The sequence below is a fragment of the Mauremys mutica genome, chromosome 1, assembly GCF_020497125.1.
Source record: "Mauremys mutica isolate MM-2020 ecotype Southern chromosome 1, ASM2049712v1, whole genome shotgun sequence".
Classification (NCBI taxonomy): Eukaryota; Metazoa; Chordata; order Testudines; family Geoemydidae; genus Mauremys; species Mauremys mutica.
Genome location: NC_059072.1, coordinates 245311989 through 245333866, shown reverse-complemented (window position 1 = coordinate 245333866; position 21878 = coordinate 245311989). Strand labels below are relative to the sequence as shown.

The 21878-nt window shown below is 42.5% G+C and overlaps 1 protein-coding gene across 11 annotated transcripts in view; it reads left to right on the top strand.

Moving 5' to 3' along the window:
- INPP4A (inositol polyphosphate-4-phosphatase type I A) overlaps positions 1 to 21878 on the top strand; it is a 210632-nt gene that overhangs the window by 58368 nt on the left and 130386 nt on the right. For 8 of the 11 annotated variants that reach the window (XM_045005413.1, XM_045005372.1, XM_045005397.1 and 5 more), the window contains exons 2-3: positions 5661 to 5778; positions 21257 to 21326. The gene's annotated coding sequence lies outside the window, so the exon portion shown is untranslated. Of the gene's footprint in view, positions 1 to 5660; positions 5779 to 9420; positions 9638 to 21256; positions 21327 to 21878 lie in introns of all 11 variants that reach the window. The other 3 variants (XM_045005330.1, XM_045005349.1, XM_045005339.1) reach the window with 2 other exon arrangements.

Genomic DNA, 21878 nt, shown 5'->3' with positions numbered 1-21878 from the left:
TTGCCTGTTAAGGTACTAACCAACATGCGTAAGAGTAGCAGAACTGGGCCCTTAGATAGGTGCTAAGCAGGTATTGTTAGGCAGATAGTAGTGTTTGGTTTGCGGCAGGTTAACTTGCAACAGAATGCGAATGAGTTTGGATGGAATTGCTTATCAGAAAGAAAACTGAGAATCCATTTTTCTATTCTCTGAAAAAATATAGTTTTTAAAAACAAGGCCTGGTATTCTGTGGTGTGTGTTGTGTAAATTTAAGTGTGGCCAAAAAAGACAAGCAAGCTTGATAATACATTACCATGAAAAGACAAAGAAAAATATAATTACATTTGGTTCTTTTTTTTCCAGTTTAATTTACACAAGGCAGAAAGTGCACTTAAAGCAAACAATGGAGTATCTGCATATACTTTTTCGAGCATGAACAATGGTGCATTCTCTGGCAAATGAAGAACCGAACAATCAATATATAACACAAAATAGCATAAGATTTACAAGTCCTGCACTGTGCACACACAGGAAACTTGACCCAGAGAATGTAAAGTGTTCACTGAATGAACAGAACTGGTGCACGTAAACAATTCACAAGAGCATAGCATTGTTCAACAGTGTATGGAATTGTGATGTTCAAGACACACAATAGCATGTCATTGCCTCAAAATGAATTCACTCTTGGGGTTGACTTTCACTTTTGTTAGGATTCACAGATTAATATAGCTTTTCAGTTGAAATAGCTGTGCAATTGTTGAAGATTTCATCAGAAAAGATTCATTGGACACAATGGTCAGAGAAAGAGGTAGAGAAAAACAATCATAGTAGATAAAAATAAGCATGTTTTGTTTGAACTTTGCATGCATCACACGCATTTAAGGAAATGTCTTTTCATCTAGAACAAGCTTAGAACACAATTATTTGTTGAAGGAAGTTGGGAAGGCCAGGCATGGTTTTCAGAGGTGCTGCCTCTGTTATCCAAAGCTATGATTTCAGGTTACCAACATCTTCAAAACCATTCTATGAAGTCTTTAGGATAGGGTCAGGGCCTTCAAAGTCTTTCTATTGACTTTAATGTGAACTAGATTAAGCTGTAACAGAGGAAATTAATAAAAAGGCAGATTTGGTGTAAACACATCGTATGATGCTAATTGAAAAAGTTTCAAAGCATGGTTATCAGAATTAATACATTATCAAGGTCTTATTCACTTTCCCTATCTAGACGAGACATGGACTGATATTAGCATTAAAGAACATGGAAATGGGTAGATACATGTGGACCAAGCAGATGCCACACAGCCAGCCCCGTCAGACTTGCATCGAGTATGTTCTGGGGAACCATATCCTTCCTCTGGGCGACCCTTCACACTCAGCTAATGCATTCATTGTCTTTCAACACTCCCCTTTCCCCCCCCCAAAAAAAATTACAGTGGTGTCTGTCAGTCCATCTGGCTGATACCCTTTGTTGCCATGAGGTATATTTTGCTAGTCTTGAGTTAGCTTATTTCTGAGCAGCAGTCATTAAGAGTTGAAAATTGAGCTATTTGCCTCATCTGCTAAGAACAAAGCATAAGAAAAAATCTTCCTGCCAAAACCCAGAATTATGAAATTTGAATGATGATTTAGGATGTATTTTTCTTAGCATCTAACAGTTATGTTAGGTTCATCAACAGGTTTAAACATATTTCAGAGTTTACTTCAGCTTTAGAGGCTCTGTTCGTATGATGCTTGTTTTCAGCCAAATGCAGATTGAAAATTAGCTATGAAAACATGTTGATGTTAGTAATCGAACAGATTATGTTATGTTCCAGAAGCACCTAAAGGCCCCGATTGGGGAACAGGGCTCCATTGTGTTATGCATGTAACACACGCATATTATAATAATATAATTAACAAGATGGTGCCTTTCCCAAAAAACGTACTACCTACACATGTGTACATTTAACATCAAAGAGCTAGTTTACAACTAAGGGACAAAAAAGCCCCAAATACCTTGACTACCATGGACTAATGTAGGAGTCTTAACAAAAGGAGAACCCATGCAGACAGCATCTGCTCTGGTAGGGTGGAAGTGACAGGCATGCAGTTTCCACTTTGTACCTACACCCAGTATCAGGCTTGTATTGTAGGTGTAAGGAAGTTGTTACTCTTCTTTACTATCTTGTGCGGGTGTGCAGCCCGAGTCACAATCTGACCCTTAGTGTTAAAGTTTTTTTTAAAAGCACTTTTGACCAATAAGTTATGTGGGCATTTTATAGGTCTGAAAAGCTTTGAAAAACTTTCTCTTCTTATATCATTTAAAAAATGAGCTGAGAACTTACAAATACATGTAAGAAAACCCCTTTTCTTTATTCCTTTTCCAGAGTTTTTTTTTCTTTCTTTTTATTACCAGAGACCTTTTTTTGGAACAGGATAATTGAGTCTGGCCCACTGCTGAATCCTTAAAGGAGTACAAGGAGTGGCAAAGATACAAGGGAACTGTGTGGACAGAAATATATGTCAGGACATGGAATGCAGCTCAGCCAAAGCTATCTGCGCCAGCTGCTTATTGCCTACCTAGAGTCAGAGACTGTTTCACAGTCACAGGTTATTTGTCACAGGATTGGTTTTAGATCAGTAATGAGCTGCAGGAGCAAATGAGTTTTGTCTGAAATGCATTCCGTGTCTTGACATATTGTCTGTCCATACAGCGCCATTGTATCATTTGTATCTCTGTCACTCCCCATATAGTCCTTTTACAATTCAGTGAAGTTGCTCTTGAAGCGGGATGGACTTTCCTGGAATGTTAATAGAAAGCATAAAAAGAAAATGGGTGATTATGTCATTTAAATGCTTTTTCACTAGAGGCAAAAGTACATTGCTCTAAGATCTGTGTACAGTATATTCTGGCTTATTGACACTATTGTCTCTTTTCAGTGTACGATAATTATAGCTTTGAATTCTTTTGGGGAAATAAAATATTTTAAAAATGGGTCACAGCAAGGAGACAGCCCTATTACCACTGAAAGGTGACCTCTTCCTGGCAATGGCTATAGGCCCTATCTCAGTCCCCAGAGCACTCAGCCTCTTTGTAGCTTTTAACAGAGTTGACCACTAGGTGTGTGTGACATAGCTAAAATTAAATGGCAACCACTACAATAACTCCAGTCATTTATCTTCATCAAATCCCAGAGTGCAGTGATAGGTAACTACTGCTCCACCCCAAGAACCCTTACATGAAGAGTTCCTCGAGGATCTGTTCTGCAGCTCTTCCTCTTCAATGTCTACACTTGACCACTTGGAGAGGAGGTTAGATGCCACAGACTCCATTCTCAAAAATACTCCCAGCTGTATATTTAATTTTTCACAGAAGCAACCAGCACTATCACAAGCGTATCACAGTGTCTGCAAAAGATAATCACCTGAAGGAGGAGCACTTGGCTGAAACTGAACAAGAGGATCGATAGTCTTGTAAGACTCTTGTTGCTAAGACCCTGGACATTGTGAATCTTGTTTAAATTCCTGGCTCTGCTACGTATTTCCTGTGTGACCTTGAGCAAGTCACTTCACCTCTCGGGTTCTGAGTTCCCCATCTGCAAATAGGATAATAATACTTCCTTTCTCTCTCTTTCTTTGTCTCATATATACTAGATGGTAAGCTCTTTGGGGCAGGGTCTCTCTTACGTTTTATATGTATAGTGCCTAGCACAGCATGGTCCTGGTCTCTGGTAGGGCCTCTTAGTGCTACTGTAACACAATTAACCACAATAAAGACAAGACCAATATGAGCCTGGTCAGAGGGGAAGACTGTTTTCCTCTTTTATCAAAGGCATCTGTTCACCCGTATCAAAGTTCTGCAAAGCCTTTGGGTTCTGTTCTGTTCTGTAAAGCCTGGACAACCAGGTAGAATCAGAGGCAAAAAACCCTTCTCTACCTTTTGCTTGTTTGGAAGTTTTTTCCCTTTCCTCCTGATCGAGGATCTGGCTACAGTGACATATGTATTCATCACTTCCAGGCTGTGTTACTGAAACTTGCTGTATCTCGGGCAAAAGGAGGATATAGTTCAGAGGCTCCAGCTGGTGCATCATGTGGCTGCATGGCAGGAGAGTTCACTGTTGACTCCTTCACTAGTTCCCAGTCTGCTTCTATTGCCAGATTAAGGCTTTTTGGTTCTGATCTTCAAGCCATCAGTGGGTCATGATCCAGCTCCATCTGCGGCTACATCTCCCAGCAAGAAAGCTGCACTTCTCTGAGACACTGCAGCTAAAACCCAGGATGAAGCCCATAAGAACTGGAATGTTCTCACTGGAGGGGATTTGACATAGAACGAGCTTCCAGGGCACATCAGATTAATCCTGACTGTGACATCCTTCAGGGCACCCTGCAAGACTGTTCTCTTTTTGACGGAGCATTTCCACCATATTCAGCAGGATGATGGTTTAAAAAAAACTAATTATTCCCCCTTGAGAGCCTCTTTTAGGGCTTGGCTACACTTACAAATTTGCAGCGCTGCAGCAGGGTGTGAAAACACACCCTCTCCAGCGCTGCAAATTGCGGCGCTGCAAAGCGCCAGTGTAGTCAAAGCCCCAGCGCTGGGAGCGCGGCTCCCAGCGCTGTCCGTTATTCCCCACAGGGAGGTGGAGTACGGACAGCGCTGGGAGAGCTTTCTCCCAGCGCTGGTGCTTTGACTACACTTAGCGCTTCAAAGCGCTGCCGCGGCAGCGCTTTGAAGTGTAAGTGTAGCCAAAGCCTTAGACAGGGAGAGGAGAAGAATAATGTGTTCTACTAGGGACTTCACCATGTGGATTTCGTTTGCTTAGGAAGTGCTTAGCTACTACAATCATGGGTGCTGTAGAAGGTAGTTAGATTTTGTAATTCTGAAAGATAAAAGGAAAAGGATAAGTAGCTCAGTCTGTTATGTGAAAGTGCCTTCTTTACAGAACCTTTCATTAGAGGCACCTCAGTCTTACTACCCCACTTGTAGATTCCATTTGAATTCATGCTTCACAGAGGCCTGGTAGTTGCTTATCAAAACGGCAATAGCTTTCTTTCCACCGTAAACACTCTGTGCTGCATTGCCTCGGCCCAGATATGCCATTTCAGTTGGAAAAAGAAAGCTATCAAAGCTTGATGGGGCTCACAGGGATTCACTTTCAGAATAAATCCAAAAAACAGGGCAGGAATTTACAGCTCTCCTAGGATGTACTCATCCCTTGCAATAACACTGGTTGTAGGGGAAAAAATCTTTCTAAATGAAATTGTTTTTCATGAGGCATCAGCTGCTCTAAAACTCCTTGTTTATGCCTTGCCAATGGCCACACCTTCAAGAATCCAATAATTCTTTTGTGTGTTTTGACATGGAGGCCACATGATTTATACCTATAGCGCCATACAGATGTCCTTTTATGGGGTATGTGGTGGACTGTGCATCTGAAGGTATGATGAAGAAAAATATATAACATGGAGATAGTTAATGTTTGTGTGTATGGCACTGCCATGAAACAGTATATCGGAACACACTGTTATGAGATACCCTAGAACGAAAGTGCCTGTGTATTCTAAGCTGTTTTAAATACATCCTTGTGTTTAGAAACTCGTGCGTCAGTCTAATTAGCATGTTGAACCTGTGATCTTTAAATCACTCCACAGGACAGGATTTCTACTTTTACTGAGCAAGCTTGTCTTATGTTTATATATAGGTTATCTGGGAATGAGACAGAGAAATTTCCTCTATGCAGGGCATGCCTTGCCAGGAGACCTGAATGAAGATCAGGATTTTCAGCAGGAATGAAAGACCCTGCTCTCCTGTTACTGAGGGTATGTCTACACTACCCACCGGATCGGCGGGTAGTGATCGGTCTATTGGGGATCGATTTATCGCATCTAGTGTAGACACGATAAAATCAATCCCCGATTGCTCTGCCGTCGACTCCAGAACTCCACCGTGCACGAGAAGCGGAAGTGGAAGCGGAGTCGACGGGGGAGTAGCAGCGGTCGACTCGCCACCGTCCTCACAGCCAGGTAAATCGACCTAAGATACGCCAACTTCAGCTACCCTATTCGCGTAGCTGAAGTTGCGTATCTTAGGTTGACTCCCTCTTTTCCCCCCCCAGTGTAGACCTAGCCTTAGGTTGTTAACCAAAAAACTGGGAAGCAATCCTTCAGGAAGAAAAGGACAGCAGATGAGCTTACTGTGTGGTGGTCTGGCATCCAATAGGGACATGAGACTGTAACTTTTCTTTAACTGTCTCATCCAGCTAAATAACTTCTGTGACAGAAGTGCTTTCCACTTGTCTAACTAAACAGTGAAACAATTGGCTTCTTAAGAGAAACCACAGCAGAGTTTCAATGAAATAAATTTGATTTCTTTGTATTGTTTCATCCTTTTAAATTTTTGCTAGTGGTTCCCTAAAATGATTCCCCTACAACCATGTGCAAATCTGAATTTTAATTCTAGCATTCATTAATATGCACCCTTGCCTATTACTTCAGGTATTCTGTATGTGGATTCATTTTTCACTAACCTCCCAGAATGTTCTGGACCTTTGCAGAATCTTGTTGAACCTTCCAAACTTTCTGAGAACAACATTTTCCTTGAACCTCCTAGAATGTTGTCAGCCAGGTCCTTGCAGGTATATAAGGGGTGGTGTGTCGTCAGTCAGTGAGGTATACAAACGAAATGAAGTAAAGTGAGAGCCCAGCTGCGATACTGTGAACCTTGTCTTATTGTGAATTTGTGTTTTAAGACTTAGAGAGTAAGTAGTGATTAATAAAGGACATATTTAATGAGACGCCAGAGATATCTATCAAACCCCTATCTATGCAACAATATACAAGAAATACTGTTACTACTTTTGTCATGCTTACCATGTAATGTCTGATGACTTTCTAAGACTGCAGAACATAGATTTTTGCTATTTTATCACTTTAAAATGCCATTGACCAGTCTTTAGATCTCTCTGACGTTGTGCTTCAGTTCACAAGGACAAAGGCGAGAAAAGTGACCTTTTGAACTAAAGGGCTAGGGTTAACGTTCTAAGGTTGTCACCAACTGTAACACTATTTATTTAATACTGGTCCACCCAGTGTTGGCGGACAGTTCAATTTCTTGATGTTAGTACATTTCAGTTATTCTTAAAATTTAAAAGTTTCTATAAGCTTAGATTAAATGATTTTTTGTGTTTGCTTATATATGGCATGAATAAATACAGCTTTACAGATCCTAGCTTGCAAATTTATTGTCTTACATGACATGGATAAGTAATGCATGCAAATCGTGCATCACAGTTGTGAAGTGGGCTACAAATGCAATAAAAATCAGGTATATGGAAGTTTAACAAATGGAAGCGAGGCACTGAAGACGCTCCTTGCCTGGCACACTATTTGGTGTAGGGCCAACATTGTTTGGGCTATCCTAGTAACCCCTATTGGCTGTTTTGATTGTGGAGTCTTGAGGATGCTGTTCAGTCTGGTCTCTGCTTATAGCTGTGCCAGGAGGGAGAAAAGCATTGCTTTGGAGATCTCATGATGTTCCTTGTTGAGAAGCAACAGTGATCTTAGTATCAGGACAAGAGGACGGGTTTAAAGAGAGGGGAAAATATAACTTGTGATTAACATAATAGGTCAACAACTCATGCTCCCTTCTGTGGCTTATCTGTAATCGCCAGAGGGTGGTGAAGAGTAGCAGTTGGCAAATGCTGGTGCCATTTCCTTCTCCCCCAAACTGTTTTGTTTGTTTGTTTGTAAAAAAGAGGAGGCGGAAGGGGAAAGCTTTCAAACATTATTTCAGCTTTTCCTTGTTTTCCCTACCATAGCTTCCCCCTCACATCTCCATATTGTAGTATGTGCTGCTGTCTCTCTAGGTGCTCAGATGCTCTATACTCGGAGACGTTTGCAGTTTTACTGTGTTGGTGTGGTTGAGTGGCGTGTGTTTAGTGGGATGAGGCTTGTAGACTGGTATTGTGTTGGATGTGACTTTCTTTATCTCACGATTTCCTTAGCGTTTGCACTGTTGTAAGGAAATGCACCATGTTTTCTTGGTCATACAAGCTTTTCTTAGTCTTTTCTTGTGGTTTTTGCTTTGGGCGTTACTTCTTCAGTTACTTCTTCTGGGCGATATCCAGTCAGATGTTTACTGAGTTTGGGGGAAGATCATCTGATATAAATGCTTTGACAGAAACCAAATGCCTTTTTTCTAAACTATCTAGGATGTTTATATAAAAGGACTCATACACAGGTCTATGAGTTTTAATGGCACCGTTATCTTAGCCAGCAGCTTCTGCTGTAAAGAATAGTCGTCCTACCAAGAAAAGATAAATCTAAGTATGAAAGGTTTTGATGACGCTGTTCTAGTTGTCCCATAGTTCTTTATTACTTTGTTCTATTGAGCTGCAAGCTGACTAGAAGGACGTATCCGAGTGTGTTTTGAAGGAGGAGAGTTTCAGCACTCTGACTGCCCTGGTATAATATGCCAATTCAGAAGTAGATTGGTAACTAAGTTTATGGAAATGTGGATCTCCTCATTATTATGTGTATGCAACTGGTGCCTTTTAAAAAATGTACACTTTCCAGGGTGAAATTCACCAGCATAAGGCCCTCCATGCTGCTTAAGTCCTACATTGGGGCTACACAAGTGGAGCACAGGTCAAGGTCCTCTGTTCCTCTAGAGTGCTGCAGAAAGTGTTTCTGTGCCAGCTCCACATGGAGGGCAGTGATGGGGGCAGGCTGCAGGAGGGGCCAGGGGATTGGTCCATTCTTGGATCATGTCACCCCAACACCCACACATTAGCAAAGTGGCTGGAGTACAGGAGGGTTGTGGGCGCAGCACCATAACCCCAAGTCCTGGTCCCAGGCTGGGGAGGTAGGCTTGCCCATAGATTCTATGGTGATTGTTACATTTATCTATATATTTCTAATGCATAGAAATATATACATAAATCCAATGGTTTTTACACCCTCCCCAATCTACTTTCTCCTTGGCACTTTGGCATGTAGAAGCATGACGGATTGGGCTTATGTAGATGAAGGAAATTAACCCCAATTAAATTTTCTGCGTTTAGGAAATTCCTGTGGGCTACTTGAATTTTCCCCCAGTCCACATCTTCTTTGTTACTGGTCTGAGCTCAAGAGTTTTGTGTTGAGACTTTTGCCAGGTTTATACATTCAATAGCTGTAGTATTAGACACTTGCACAGTTCGGCAAGGTTGCACAGCAACCTTTTACATTTAAAATAAAAATAATGTTTCTGGTGAGGAAAGAAGTGGCTTCCTGGATTTGCAGTTAATAACTAACTATGCTGAATTGATGTAGTAAATGTACACAGAGGGAAATGAAGCTGTTAACACCTCTTGTGAAAGAAGCAGCATAGAGCTGGGGTGGGCTGGGGTGTGTGTGCATAATATATATGTGTGTGTGTGTGTGTGTGTGTGAGAAACACTGAAACTTAAACTCCTCCTGCAGCTCTGCATCTGCTATGAGTCGCTGATATGACTCACACTGTCAGTGTTCACATTAGCTAGAATTCAGATGGAGCAGCTCTGGCAGTAGAAGAAGCAGACTGATATTGATTACCTGCTGCAGGAGACAACTGTGCCAAGATATTTCTGCAGGCATGGCTGAAACTCGGGAGGCTCTGCTGAGCAAGATCAGTTTGTGTTCGTAATGTTTTTTTTTAAAGGTAAGAATGTTTGTTGTTCACTAGAGGGAGAGAGATGGGAAAAGGGAGCTGAATAGCTTGGGAAGGTTGAATTTCATATGCATTGCTTTTCCTCAGAGGATGCTGATCCTTGCAGCCTTATTATTGCTGAGCATCATCTTTGCTGCTTGAAATGGCATACAGAGAATCGTATGGCTAATGGGTGGTACATGCGCTACAAAACAAAATAATGATACACTCATTCACTATTGCATCCTATGTTATGTAATGCATGGCAGCCATGTTAAGGATAGAGGACCTCTTTCAAAGGAGCAGAGCTGTTAGGTATTAGGGCAATGAGAGTTATTACACAGTACTCTGTTCATTATTTGGAAAGCACTCCTGTTCAAGTTCATGCATTAAAACCAAATTTGCCACCTTCTGAATCTCTGCAGTTCCAGAATCAAAAACAGCCTTGCCAGGATCACTGTAATAACTATTTAAATTTGAAATTACATCATTAGTTTACCCTGCGTGTTAAGGTTGTGCATGTATGAGGCTGGGTGTGACCTGTACCTTACTGCCTCAATGTAAATGTTTCTTAGGTTAACTTCAATGCTTCAAGTACTTAAAACAGTATCTCCAGCTGCTGCTTTTTTCCCTTTTTTGTGCCCCCAGATAATACACGTTTACAATATATACTGCTCTAATTGTTGTTGTTTGCAAAGAACAGAACATGTGCTAGTCAATTCCTCAGGCTCAGAAGCTTGACTTTCTTTAGCTTAAATTTGTAAAGTGATGAAAGTAGTGTTTTTGCAAATTGGCATTCACTATAAAAATTACCAAAATTGCTAATAATCCTCAGGTGGAGTCCTACTAAGTTTTCAGTCTTTGCTGTACCCCTCATAACTGATTACTGTATTTCATCAGTTTTGGTCTGGAATAGTATCCTTCCTTTCACAAGTCCTCCTGTTAATCTTTCCTTTTCAGCTGCAGTCATGTGTTCAACTTAGTTTTATGCTTTTGGCATATTTCTTTGTATATTTTGGATTCAGAAGGCAGTTGTCTGTTAGGTTGCACCGTACAATGAAGTTGGTAATTGCTCTTAATAACCTATTGCAGCCTGGTCATCTGTTGTGTTGCACTGTTAATCTCAGAAAGAAGGTGGTTTAGAAAGCTGGCCACTGGCTGACCCACTTTTGACTACAAGAGAGCTTCATTAATCTCCGTACCTTATCATTTGTACCAAAGGGACGCACGTCCCTCATTTCTCAAAGATTTACTAGCAGAGAGGGTTCTGTAATGAGGTCTCACACCACTAAGATGCACTTCTTTTTAGGAAAGATACCAGGGCTTGTTTGCTTGTGTACTATGAAGCATTAAAACCAATGTAAATTACAATTTTCAGAACTGTGCTACCTCATCCCAGGTTTTTTTCTGAGTGATTAATTACTTGCAAATTGTACTGATTCACAATGGTTTTCTGTCATTGCTGTGAATTAGGGAGATTCTAATTTGTTTCCTATCGCTTTATGAAAGGTGAGTCTAACACATGTCTTTACTTCAGTCATTGTGCTAGTAGAAGTCTTAGACCTCAGGTGCCATTGGAGTTAAAAAGTTGTAGCATGAGAATGGTCTTTAGAAAGTTCAGCTCTTGGCTCTCCTTCTCCCAGAGCAGATTTTCAGTCAGAGTAATTTCATTGTTTAGGTATGTAAAACCTATGTCTGTATTTCTCTCTCTATGTAATATTATGGAGGCAAACGATGGTTGCTTCCTAGATTCTCCTGTGACGGAACCTTAACAGTGTCTACTACACAAAGGGAAGGGTATCTGAACTGGCTGAAATAAGGAAAACATTCCTCAAACCTCTCTGCATTTTTGGAGGGTGTGTGCGCGCATGTGTGTGTATGTGCACTTAGTTTTGAATATGTGTATGATGAGTATGTAGAATGTGTATTCTGTCTCGTTCCTATCTGTAAACTGAGTAAGGAAAAAAAATAGTATCCTTTTAAGGACTTCAGTGGGAGTTGTACAGGCTTTGCAATACTGCAACTGAGAGAGACAGTTAAATTATTAGCAGTTAACATTTTCAAAACAAATTAAATTAACTTATTTAGTAAAAATGACAATAGCTGCCTTGAATGCAGCCTCTCTTCACCCTGCTTTTGTTCACAACCCACTCTTGCTTTCTGTGACCTCAGAAGAGTGACCACTGCAGGGCAACAGAGTGCTATGTTAACTCCAGGGCTGCCGGTTATCTTGTGTGTCTCAACTCAGGGTTTGGATTAATACCCTGACATGGAAAAGGACATCAATTTAAAAAGAGCAAAACTTTAAAAAAAAAAAAAAAAATCCCCCTACCTTGCAGTTTACCTGGGCAATTTGGGCTGGATTCACAAAAGGATTTAGGCACTTAACTGCCACTTTACATGCCTAAATCCCAGAATCAGACACTACTGGGATTCACAGCCCCCATGCTCATCTGCCTCTGAACCCTATAGGCACCTAAACTCACTTGGTGCCTACATTTTTGCAATAAAAGTTCCCTAGATGTCTGTTTCTGACTCTGCGCATGCACCCTGCAAGCCTCACACCAGGAGTTCAAATGTCTATGCCCCACAGCGATTCACAAACCTTGTAACTCACCTGTGGGGCCCTGTCTCGTAACTCACCTGCTGCATTGGGTGAGCTTACACAAACTGGCTGGGTTTGTGTGTGAGAGGAAGAGGAGGAGGACCGCCTCCCTTATAACTTTTAGCCAAGTAGTTGAGATACTCACCTGGGATGTCGGAACCCCCACTTCAAGTCCTCCCTCTGCCAGAACGGGAGAAAGGATTTGAGTAAGAATCTGCCACCCCTTATGTGAGTGTCTTAACCACTAAACCAGTGTTTCCCAAACTTGGGATGCTGCTTGTGTAGGGAAAGCCCCTGGCAGGCCGAGCTGGTTCGTTTACCTGCCAAGTCCGCAGGTTCAGCTGATCGCGGCTCCCACTGGCCGCAGTTTGCTGCTCCAGGCCAATGGGAGCTGCTGGAAGCAGTGTGGGCCAAGGGGCGTACTGGCCGCCGCTTCCAGCAGCTCTCATTGGCCTGGAGCAGCGAACCACGGCCAGTGGGAGCCGCGATTGGCTGGACCTGTGGACGTGGCAGGTAAACAAACCAGCCCAGCCCGCCAGGGGCTTTCCCTACACAAGCGGCGTCCTTAGTTTGGGAAACACTGCCTTAACCAGTTACTGATCCATGAGAGAACCTTCCTTCTTACCCATGGCTACTTAATGTACATTACTTCCCTTGTATCCCATGGCTACTTAGTCTACTTTAGACCCCATTACTTGTAATGCCTAGGAAATAACTAAAACTTTCAATGAAAGATGGTTTATAGCCAGATGTTTTTGTGTGTGTTCGCTGTGTTTTATGCTCAGATTTTAAGATCAGTTGTCCATTGGAGAAAAAACAGATTTATTCTGCAGTTGCTTCTCATGCTTCTCCGTATAATGAGTCTGAACAGGATGGTAGTTGGTCACATTTACTTTCAGTCTCGTATGCTCTTTGTCAAGACTTTAGACAAAGCCCCTGGAGCTCAGGGGCTCTTTGTTGCAGAAGTACGATGCTTTGTGACAAATTTTGGTAAACAATGTAGCAGAAAGGGGGAATTTTAACTGAAAAATAAATACATCAAATAAAAATATTCAGAAGACTGAAACCTCTTTTTTCCCCTCGCAGGCTTCCTGAGGAGGTAATGCACACTTTGGCTTGATCGGCATTAGTGCTTGTTAACCAGGATCTCTAAAACTGACAAAATAATGGGAGATAGAGAGAAGTATATGGATGAGATGTCATAGAACATTGCAGCCAAGTTTTGACAGATTCCTGTCACCAGCACTGAATTTCCCATTTGACACAGAATTACAGAAAGTGAGAGCCCTGTTTATAAAACACATCTATTTTTGTGTCCACTAATTCAGAATGTGCTTCACCCTCCGACCTGTGAGTCAGGCAGATGTGACCCGTCCTCATTCAGAATTTTCTCACTCTTCATGTACTCTTCAGTCACTTCCTCCCTTCTCCAGTCTGTCTCATGAAGTCACTCTGTATTACTGAGTCACTGGGCTGGACCATAGTATACATCTGTGATGACAAAACAGAGCCTTCCTTTAACATTTAAAAGAGAACACAAGGGCAGTATGTGCTCATACAGAGCAGCTTGCAAGACTGGGGCCTGATTTTGTAATCTTATTTCCAATGATTCTTAATGTACAGGCCATCACTGTACACTTGGCATATGACTGAGTTGTGGAGGTGTGCAAGTGTAACCTTTGGGTGGGCTAGAGTTCATTTCCCGTCTCCAGTGCCTTTAAAAAAAAAAAAAAACCCATAGAAAGGTCCCATAGAAAGTAGCTGGAGACCCAGACTTCAGTCTCTAAAGATTTTCAGCTAGGATTGCACAGGGTCAACTTCATCACATTCAAGTCCCAAAAGGAACTAAAAAAATGAATTTAATTAAATAACTTTATAAAATCTTATGATAAATAAACAAATCTACTTTTTACAGCATGACATGGCTGTATGACATGACATGGCAAAATAATCCACAGACATTACCTTCACAGTTGTACATAAACATAAATAAAGAAAACACATTAAAATCCGAACAGTTCAGTCCCCACAGAAACACGAGAAGCTTTTGGGAACTTTCAGTTTCTTAAGTTTTGTTCACCTAAGTCTCAGTTAGTCTTTGATCACCAAATCTATACAGTCTGCTGAGTCTAAAACGGGTAGGCAACCTATGGCACGTGTGCCAAAGGCAGCACGCGAGCTGATTTTCAGTGGCGCTCACACTGCCTGGGTCCTGGCCACCGGTCCGGGGGGCTCTGTGTTTTAATTTAATTTTAAATGAAGCTTCTTAAACATTTAAAAAAATGGATTTACTTTACATACAACAATAGTTTAGTTATATATTATAGACTTATAGAAAGAGACCTTCTCAAAACGTTAAAATGTATTACTGGCACGCAAAACCTTAAATTAGAGTGAATAAATGAAGACTCAGCACAGCACTTCTGAAAGGTTGCTAACCCCTGGTCTAAAACATCTTGCCTCCACTTGCTTATAGGGATCTTCAGTTGGACTCCATGCAGACTCTTCCTCTGCTGAAGTCACACTAGCCAGTCAGCTAACTGATTAACCAACCACTCAGTTGCATGTATAGATTAAAAAAACACCATTACAAGACAGTACAAAACTGAGAATAGCCAGGGGCAGCTCTGTTTTTTGCCGCCCCAAGCACGGCAGTCAGGCAGCCTTCGGCAGCGGTTCGGTGGGTGATCTGCTGGTCGCACTTTCGGCGTACTCGCCACTGAAACCGTGGGACCGGTGGACCTCCCGCAGAAACGCCGCCAAAGGCTGCCTGACTGCTGCCCTCAGAGTGACCGGCAGGCCGCCCTCCGGGGCTTGCCGCTCCAGGCACACGCTTGCTGCGCTGGTGGCTGGAGCCGCCCCTGAGAATGGCAAAATAAAAATGCCTATCCCCATTACTACATTTAAAGAAAAGTTGGTGACTCAGACTAGTTGAGACAATTTAACTAGAGCAGTTTGGCTAAAATCAAAACAACATTCAAAGCATACAATTAAAATAGAAGTTATTTTTCTCTCCCAATTGCCCCTTGCTATAATTAGCAATGCCCATGCTTTCCTGTTAGAGGGTTAAGAACATCACTAATCTGCTGCAAAATGCTTCAGAGTTGGGGACAACCGCCTGCTTCCTGCTCCTGGGCTCAGCTTCTCCCAACTCACACCTGGCCTTCTGCGAAGCAGCTGCCCTGACTATTTGCCCTCATGGAGTCTGACCCCAGCAACAGGGAACCTATTGGAGCAGACCCAAAACTATCACACCCAATTCCAGAGGCTTCTGGATGTGGAGTGCTTAATCTGCCTAGCAACAGTGACTCAGACATAGCTCACTCCTACCTCTCCCCAATGGGTCTCTTAAAGAGATATCTCCCTATTAGGCACATGGGATTACACAAGTATTTACTGGGAGGAGCTACCATGGTCATGTGTTTTCTCTCATCCCAAAATACACAAAACAGGAGCTGAAATGGATTTTAGTGCAGGTAAAGTACAAGTATTGTATTTAATGCAAGTGAGAATGAAACCATTCTGTGGGAGTTGGACCAAGAAAATGTTTTCTCTGCTTTTTTCTACATGCATGTTTTGATGTAATTGTGATATTGTCTAGTATAAATTAGTATTTTCAAGAACAATCACTACAGGAGCCATATGAATACTGATTGTTAATATTTGTAGGGATGTGCCTGGGCAAGTTACAGATCATAGAAATGTAGGACTGGAAGGAACCTTGATAGGTCATCTAGTGCACACACTGGGGCAGGACTTAATAGCTAGGCCATCCTTGAAAGGTTTTTGTTTATCCTGCTGTTAAAAACCTCTAATGATGGAGATTCCACAGCTTCCCTTGGTAATTTGTTCCAGTGCTTATTTTGGAAGTTTTTCCTAATGTCTAACTTAAATCTTTCTTGCTGCAATTTAAGCCCATTGCTCCTTGTTTTGTCCTCAGTGGTTAAGGAGAACAATTTATCATTCTCCTCTTTATAACAAGATGATCATTCAGTAAAATTAATTATTTTACCGAATCATTCAGGAAAATAATTACCCCCCCCATAACTTTTACTGCCTATTTTAAAAATGGGCTAAGATTCTGAAACAATAAAGAAACTGGGGAGAGGCAGAACACAATATCGATATACAATATATCCAACCGCTCTTCAACTGCAGATCACAGCCAGAGTTAAGACAGCTTGACCTAGGAAAGAGAAGCATTGTCCAAATGTGTAGGCTGACTAACGAAAATACAAGTGCTTAACGTGTGTTAGCAGGAAACTCCCTTTGAGCTAGATTGTAAAGTTACAATCTACACGCTGCCTTGAGTAAGGGGCAGCGTGTAGCTGCACTGTCCCAGGAGCCGTCCAGGGAAAGATACTGATTCATACAGTCACAGTTCTTCCCTGGCATCCCCATTACTCAGGGAGAGGAGAGAGCAACTTTCACCCCTTTTCATGGAGCACATCAGCCGTTCTGGCTGATGACAAAGAGGGTGGGGTAGAGCCAGGGTTCTTCCCCCTCCATTCCCTCTTTGCTCGCAGGCCGGGATGTCAGGAGGGTAGTGCCTGTTCTCCCACCCTATGACTGGAGTAAGAACATGAACAGGCGCAAGCCACTAAGCGGAGTCTTACTGCCCAGCTCAGTAAGGTCTGGAATAAACTAGCCCATTGTAAGGGAACAAAGCCACCCACAGTATCACGGGTTGTTTCAGACACACTTCAGCAGTATTTACACGGTTTATTACAAGGAAAAATGCTTACTTGCCTGCTCCTTCCAGGAGAGACTGGCTTTTGTTGTCCCTGCTCTGTGGGACGTGCAGGGAGTGAGCAGCCATGGGGCAGAAGTGAGGAATTTTCAGTACAAATACTCGTACTCACAATAGTAAATGTACCCCTTTGTGCCTGTCTTTCTGGAGTCCCCTCTGCAGTGGGTGGTGTCACATGCCGTATGTGCTGCAATAAGGGTAATGACATAAGCAAGACTTGATGGCAGTTGGAGCTTTTGTCCATTTGTACAGGAGCCTCAATGTTTGTTAACAGCTGAGAAGTTTATTTCTCTCCCAGACCTGCAGCGAGGGACTTGGAGAGTCTGCAGTCCTGACAGCAGGGGAGCGGAGAAACCTGCATCACATTTCCTGCAGTGAGGGACCTAAAAGACTTTCAAAATTTGGCAGCAAGCACAGGACTTGTAACTGTATTTTAAGTAGATTGCAAGCCAATTTCCATAAACTTTTAATTTAAGCAGTAAGACACATCAGGGCATGAAGAACCTTTTATGTGTCACCATCTTTTTCTTTGCGTGGACGGCCAAAGGCAGAATGTCTGCAAAAAGTTCTAGGTCTGGTGTAATGTGAGAGAGCATTTTCACACACTGCCATGTCATATTGCTATTGCAAAGCAATTTAACTATAAATACAATATGGTGATTGAACAGGAGAGATTTCACTGGGCGGGGCTCAATGGCCAACTAGCTTTTTTCTGTTTTAAATGACATTGGACTACCCTGGCTTAATAATTGGAAATACCCAAATGAATGCAAAAATAAGCAGTGAAGGTCGTCTTCTAAATTAGTTATAGCTGGAATTAAAGCACAGGGGAAATAGACCTAGATTTTGTTTTTTAAATTGGATCCATGCTGTAATTGTGTCACAAGATGGGAACGCCCAAGCAAGTGCTCAGACAATGCAATTTTAATAATAATAATAATTAATAATCTTACCTTTGAATACAATTCAAAGTAGTAGGGATGCTAGGGTTAACTAAAACTAGCTACCACATTTTAAACATAACTTGCCCTTTCTACACTAAGTGAAAAATCCTGTTTAAAATAGTTAGCTAACACATTTCTAAACATGACCATTTTTTCCAGTCTAGACATAACCTGAGTGAAATTTAAGGTTTACATAGTGTCTTCCTTTTGTTGGAGCAGTGTACAAACATTAACTCATGCTCACAAACCTCTTGTAAGTTAGGTAAGTAGCATTATCCCCATTTTGCTGATGGTAAGCTGAGACAGAGAGATGAATTGATTGACCAAGGCCACAGAGGTAGTTACTTCAGCAAAGTGTGATGAATGCCCTGCTTACCAGCCTAGTTAGTTCCCCTGAAGCTGCTGCCACTGCATCTGGCTCCAGCTCCACTGTAGTGTCCCAGCATACACCATGCTGTGATGTCCTTTCTTCTGGGGAATCAACACTGATGCAGGCAGCCAGCCCACATGGGCTCAGGTAAATTCCTTTGTCTTTCTGACGGCAGAGTTTCCACAGTGTCTCATGCCGAGTATGAAAGGCAGACAATATTTATTCAGTGGTGAGCTGACTGACTCTATGCATGCTCAGGGCAGTTCCCTTGTTGCTATAGCATCATAGTATGGTGCATGCTGGGCATTCACAGTGGAGATGGAGCCAGAGGCAGAATCTTAATGGGGGAGAACTTTTCTGCTGCATTAGTGTTAAGGGCCTGCCTTTCCTGATATGTGATTTGCAGGTCTATATGAAAGTGTGGTATTAAAGTTAAATGGGTTTCCCTGGAGAGATGAATTACGGGGTTTCATTAAGGATTTGTCAGAATTTCTTGATTATGCTTCTTGAATATTGATGTATAATGACTAGGCTTTAAAATTCCTACAGTTTAGGTGATTCAGTGGTAGTTAGTTTCAGTATGAGCAGACCAGGGACATATTTTTTTAAAAGTGTTCTTCCTTTGGAGTCTGAATGGGCCCAGAGATGGGCAGTGAGAAACTGAACTTTTTAACCTCCAGGCTTGAATCCAGCCTGAGTCTGTAATGAGTGAAAGTGGTTCCCCCCAGACAGTTTGGTGGTCTGTGCAAACTGAGTGAATGGGTCCAGTTCAGTTGCTAGTTATCTACTATGGAGCCCCTTTCAGTGTGGGGAGCCCCCTTCTGGGGAGGGACCTTGAACCCTGGTAAGTCACTGGAGCTGCGGATCCGCGGAAGCTGTGCTGACGGAGAAAAGGCAGGGCAGCTGGGGATAAGAACCTGCAGCAGAGGTGCGGGGCTGGCTCATTGTCTGGATGGCCCTAGCCTGTTGCAGGCGCCAAGCTAGGATTGCCAGCTGTCCAGTTTTCAACCACAAAGTCCGGTCGAAAAGGGAACCTGGCAGTGTCCGGTCACCTGCAGTAACTGGCCTCTGCCGTGTGTGTGTGTGTGTGTGTGTGTGTGAGAGAAGAGCAGCAGCCTGGAGGAGCAGTGGAGCACTCAGGTACCCGCCGTTCCCTGTTGTGCCCTGAGTGAGGCTCTCACTCCCCCACCCTGCTCCACTCCTCCACCCCCGGAGCCCGGCTCGCCCTCCCTCATCTTGCCCCAGTTACTCACCCCCAGCGCCTGGCTCTCTCTCCAATATCCTGCCCCAGTCACCCCTCCACTCCTAGAGACCTGCTCAGCTGGCGGGGAGTGTGGTGGAGAGAGCAGCCAGTGATGCTGGGGGAAGCAAAGAGGAGTGGGGGGCCTTGAGGGAAAGAGGTGGAGCAGGGGGCGGGGGAGGTTCCAGTGCGCAGTGTCTGGGTTTCACAAGGAGAAAGTTGGCCACCTTCGCCAAGCACCTGTGGACTTGCATGCAGACCTAGCCTCAGTGGAATGATGTGGGTGCATCCATACAAGAGCGTCGTCTTACCTGAGATTTAGGGTCCATCTATGCCGCAAAGAATCCTGTGATGGTAACTGTGGATCACCTGACTCAGGTTCACGGGGCTCATGCTATGAGGCTAAAAATACCTGTGTAGGTGTTCCGGCTCGGATGGGAGCCCAGGTTTGAATCCCAGTGCGGGTGGAAGGTCTTAGAGCCCAGGCTCCAGCCTGAGTGGGATTGTCTAAACAGCTATTTTTAGCCCCATAGCATAAGCCCCAATCAGTCGACCCAGGCTCTGATACTTGCTGCTTTGGTTTCTTTTTTATTTGTTTGGTTTTGTGGGGTCGATGTACTCTCAGTATGCCTGCAGAATTTAATTAAAGAGCATTTTTAGTATATATTAGTAACTGAAAGCCTGGGCTGTTGCACAGGTGTAATTCATAAAGTTGTGTGTAAAAGCTGAAAATGGCTGAGAACTTAAATATTGGTTGGTAACAGATTGCAAAACCCAGTGATGATTGGACCTGGTGATATTCTTCAAAGGGAGCTCTCAGCCATGCTTGCAGTTATTTCCCTTGCTTCACACTGATGCAACAGACTATCTGTGATGTTTGGAGTTACTGGTTGTGTTGTGCGGGTGGTTGTGTTGATTTGTGTCTAGTTGGGATTGTGCTGGGATATTGATGTTTTTGTATGGGTGGAAGTAGGGCACGCAGACATGGTGGTTGGGCCAAATAATCCACCATCTGTGAAGTCTCCTTTATGCAAACAGTGAAATTGTTGCATACAAATTAACTGTAGAGTACGGTGGTAATTGGTTGAGTTACCTCTGATATCACAGTAGTTTAGGACTCTTGGCAAGGCATAGATACATGCCTTATTGTAGCTGTACAACAATGAGTGTAATTAGAAAAGCCAAAATGGCAGAGAACTTAACAATTGGATGGTGACATACTGTGAAACCTGGTGATGATTCAGCCAGGTGATATTCTGATGAAAAAGAGCCCTCAGCCATGCTTGTGGCTGTTTCCATTACTTCTCACAGACTCTACAGATCTAATAGGCTCCAGGGTGACACACCAAGTGACATTCCTGGAATCTAGTTGTATAGATATGTATTCTATTTTCACTAATATTTTTATGGTATAAGGGAGACATGAATCTTAGTCTCTAAGCATAAGACTTTACAATAATAATACATGACTTCTGAAATTCCTCTTGCACCTTTAACATGCTTTCTTTTCTCAGAAGTGGTCCCCAGTCAAGATTCCTTCTCCAACTATTGAGATGTTAGATTACAAAAGGGAAAAATTAATCTTTGGTTCAGTGTTTTTTTTAATGGAATGATATTTTTGTGGACTTGACCATATGTTCATTTCATACCAAAGTTATTTACCATATTCTTATTCTATTATTATGGTTCCACACAGAGATTCTTTTTCTTATTGTCTTTCAGGTTTTATTTTAAAAAGACAAATTGAGTCTGGATGCCTGTGCTGGATTTTAGCAGCTGAAGATGGAGTAAGGTAACATAACATCATTTTAGTGGTTGGTTACTACTATAGTAAATGATGCTTTAGGGCTGCTGAATAATAGCAAGTTTTAAAGGCAAATTGAAGGGAAACAACTGCACATATTGTATATGGGAACTTCAACATCTCAAGCAATGAGGTTTTAACAACATCCCACAAATTCTGGATTTCAGTTTCAATGGCATTCTCATGCTGTGAACATCTATGCTATTTTAATGCTGTGGATAATTCTTTATCCTTACCAGAGGTTTTGTTATGCTTGAAAATCTGCAGGGGTTAAAATTAAAAAAAAAAATAGTCGTCTTTGGAAGACCAAGCTTTGCAATCTAGTTCCCTCGAAAGGGCCTCCAGTCTAAGTTCTCTCCTTTCCCTCCCTTCATTGCTCTTTGCACTCTCTTCCCCCATCATCCACCCTGTAAGACACATTCTGCTTCAATGCTTGTTCTGTCTTTGCCTGCTTCCCAAGCTGCCACAGCCCGATCACTCTGGTAAGCACAGGGATAGCTTTAGTGCACGGGTGCTCAGAGTACATTCCTTGGACCACCA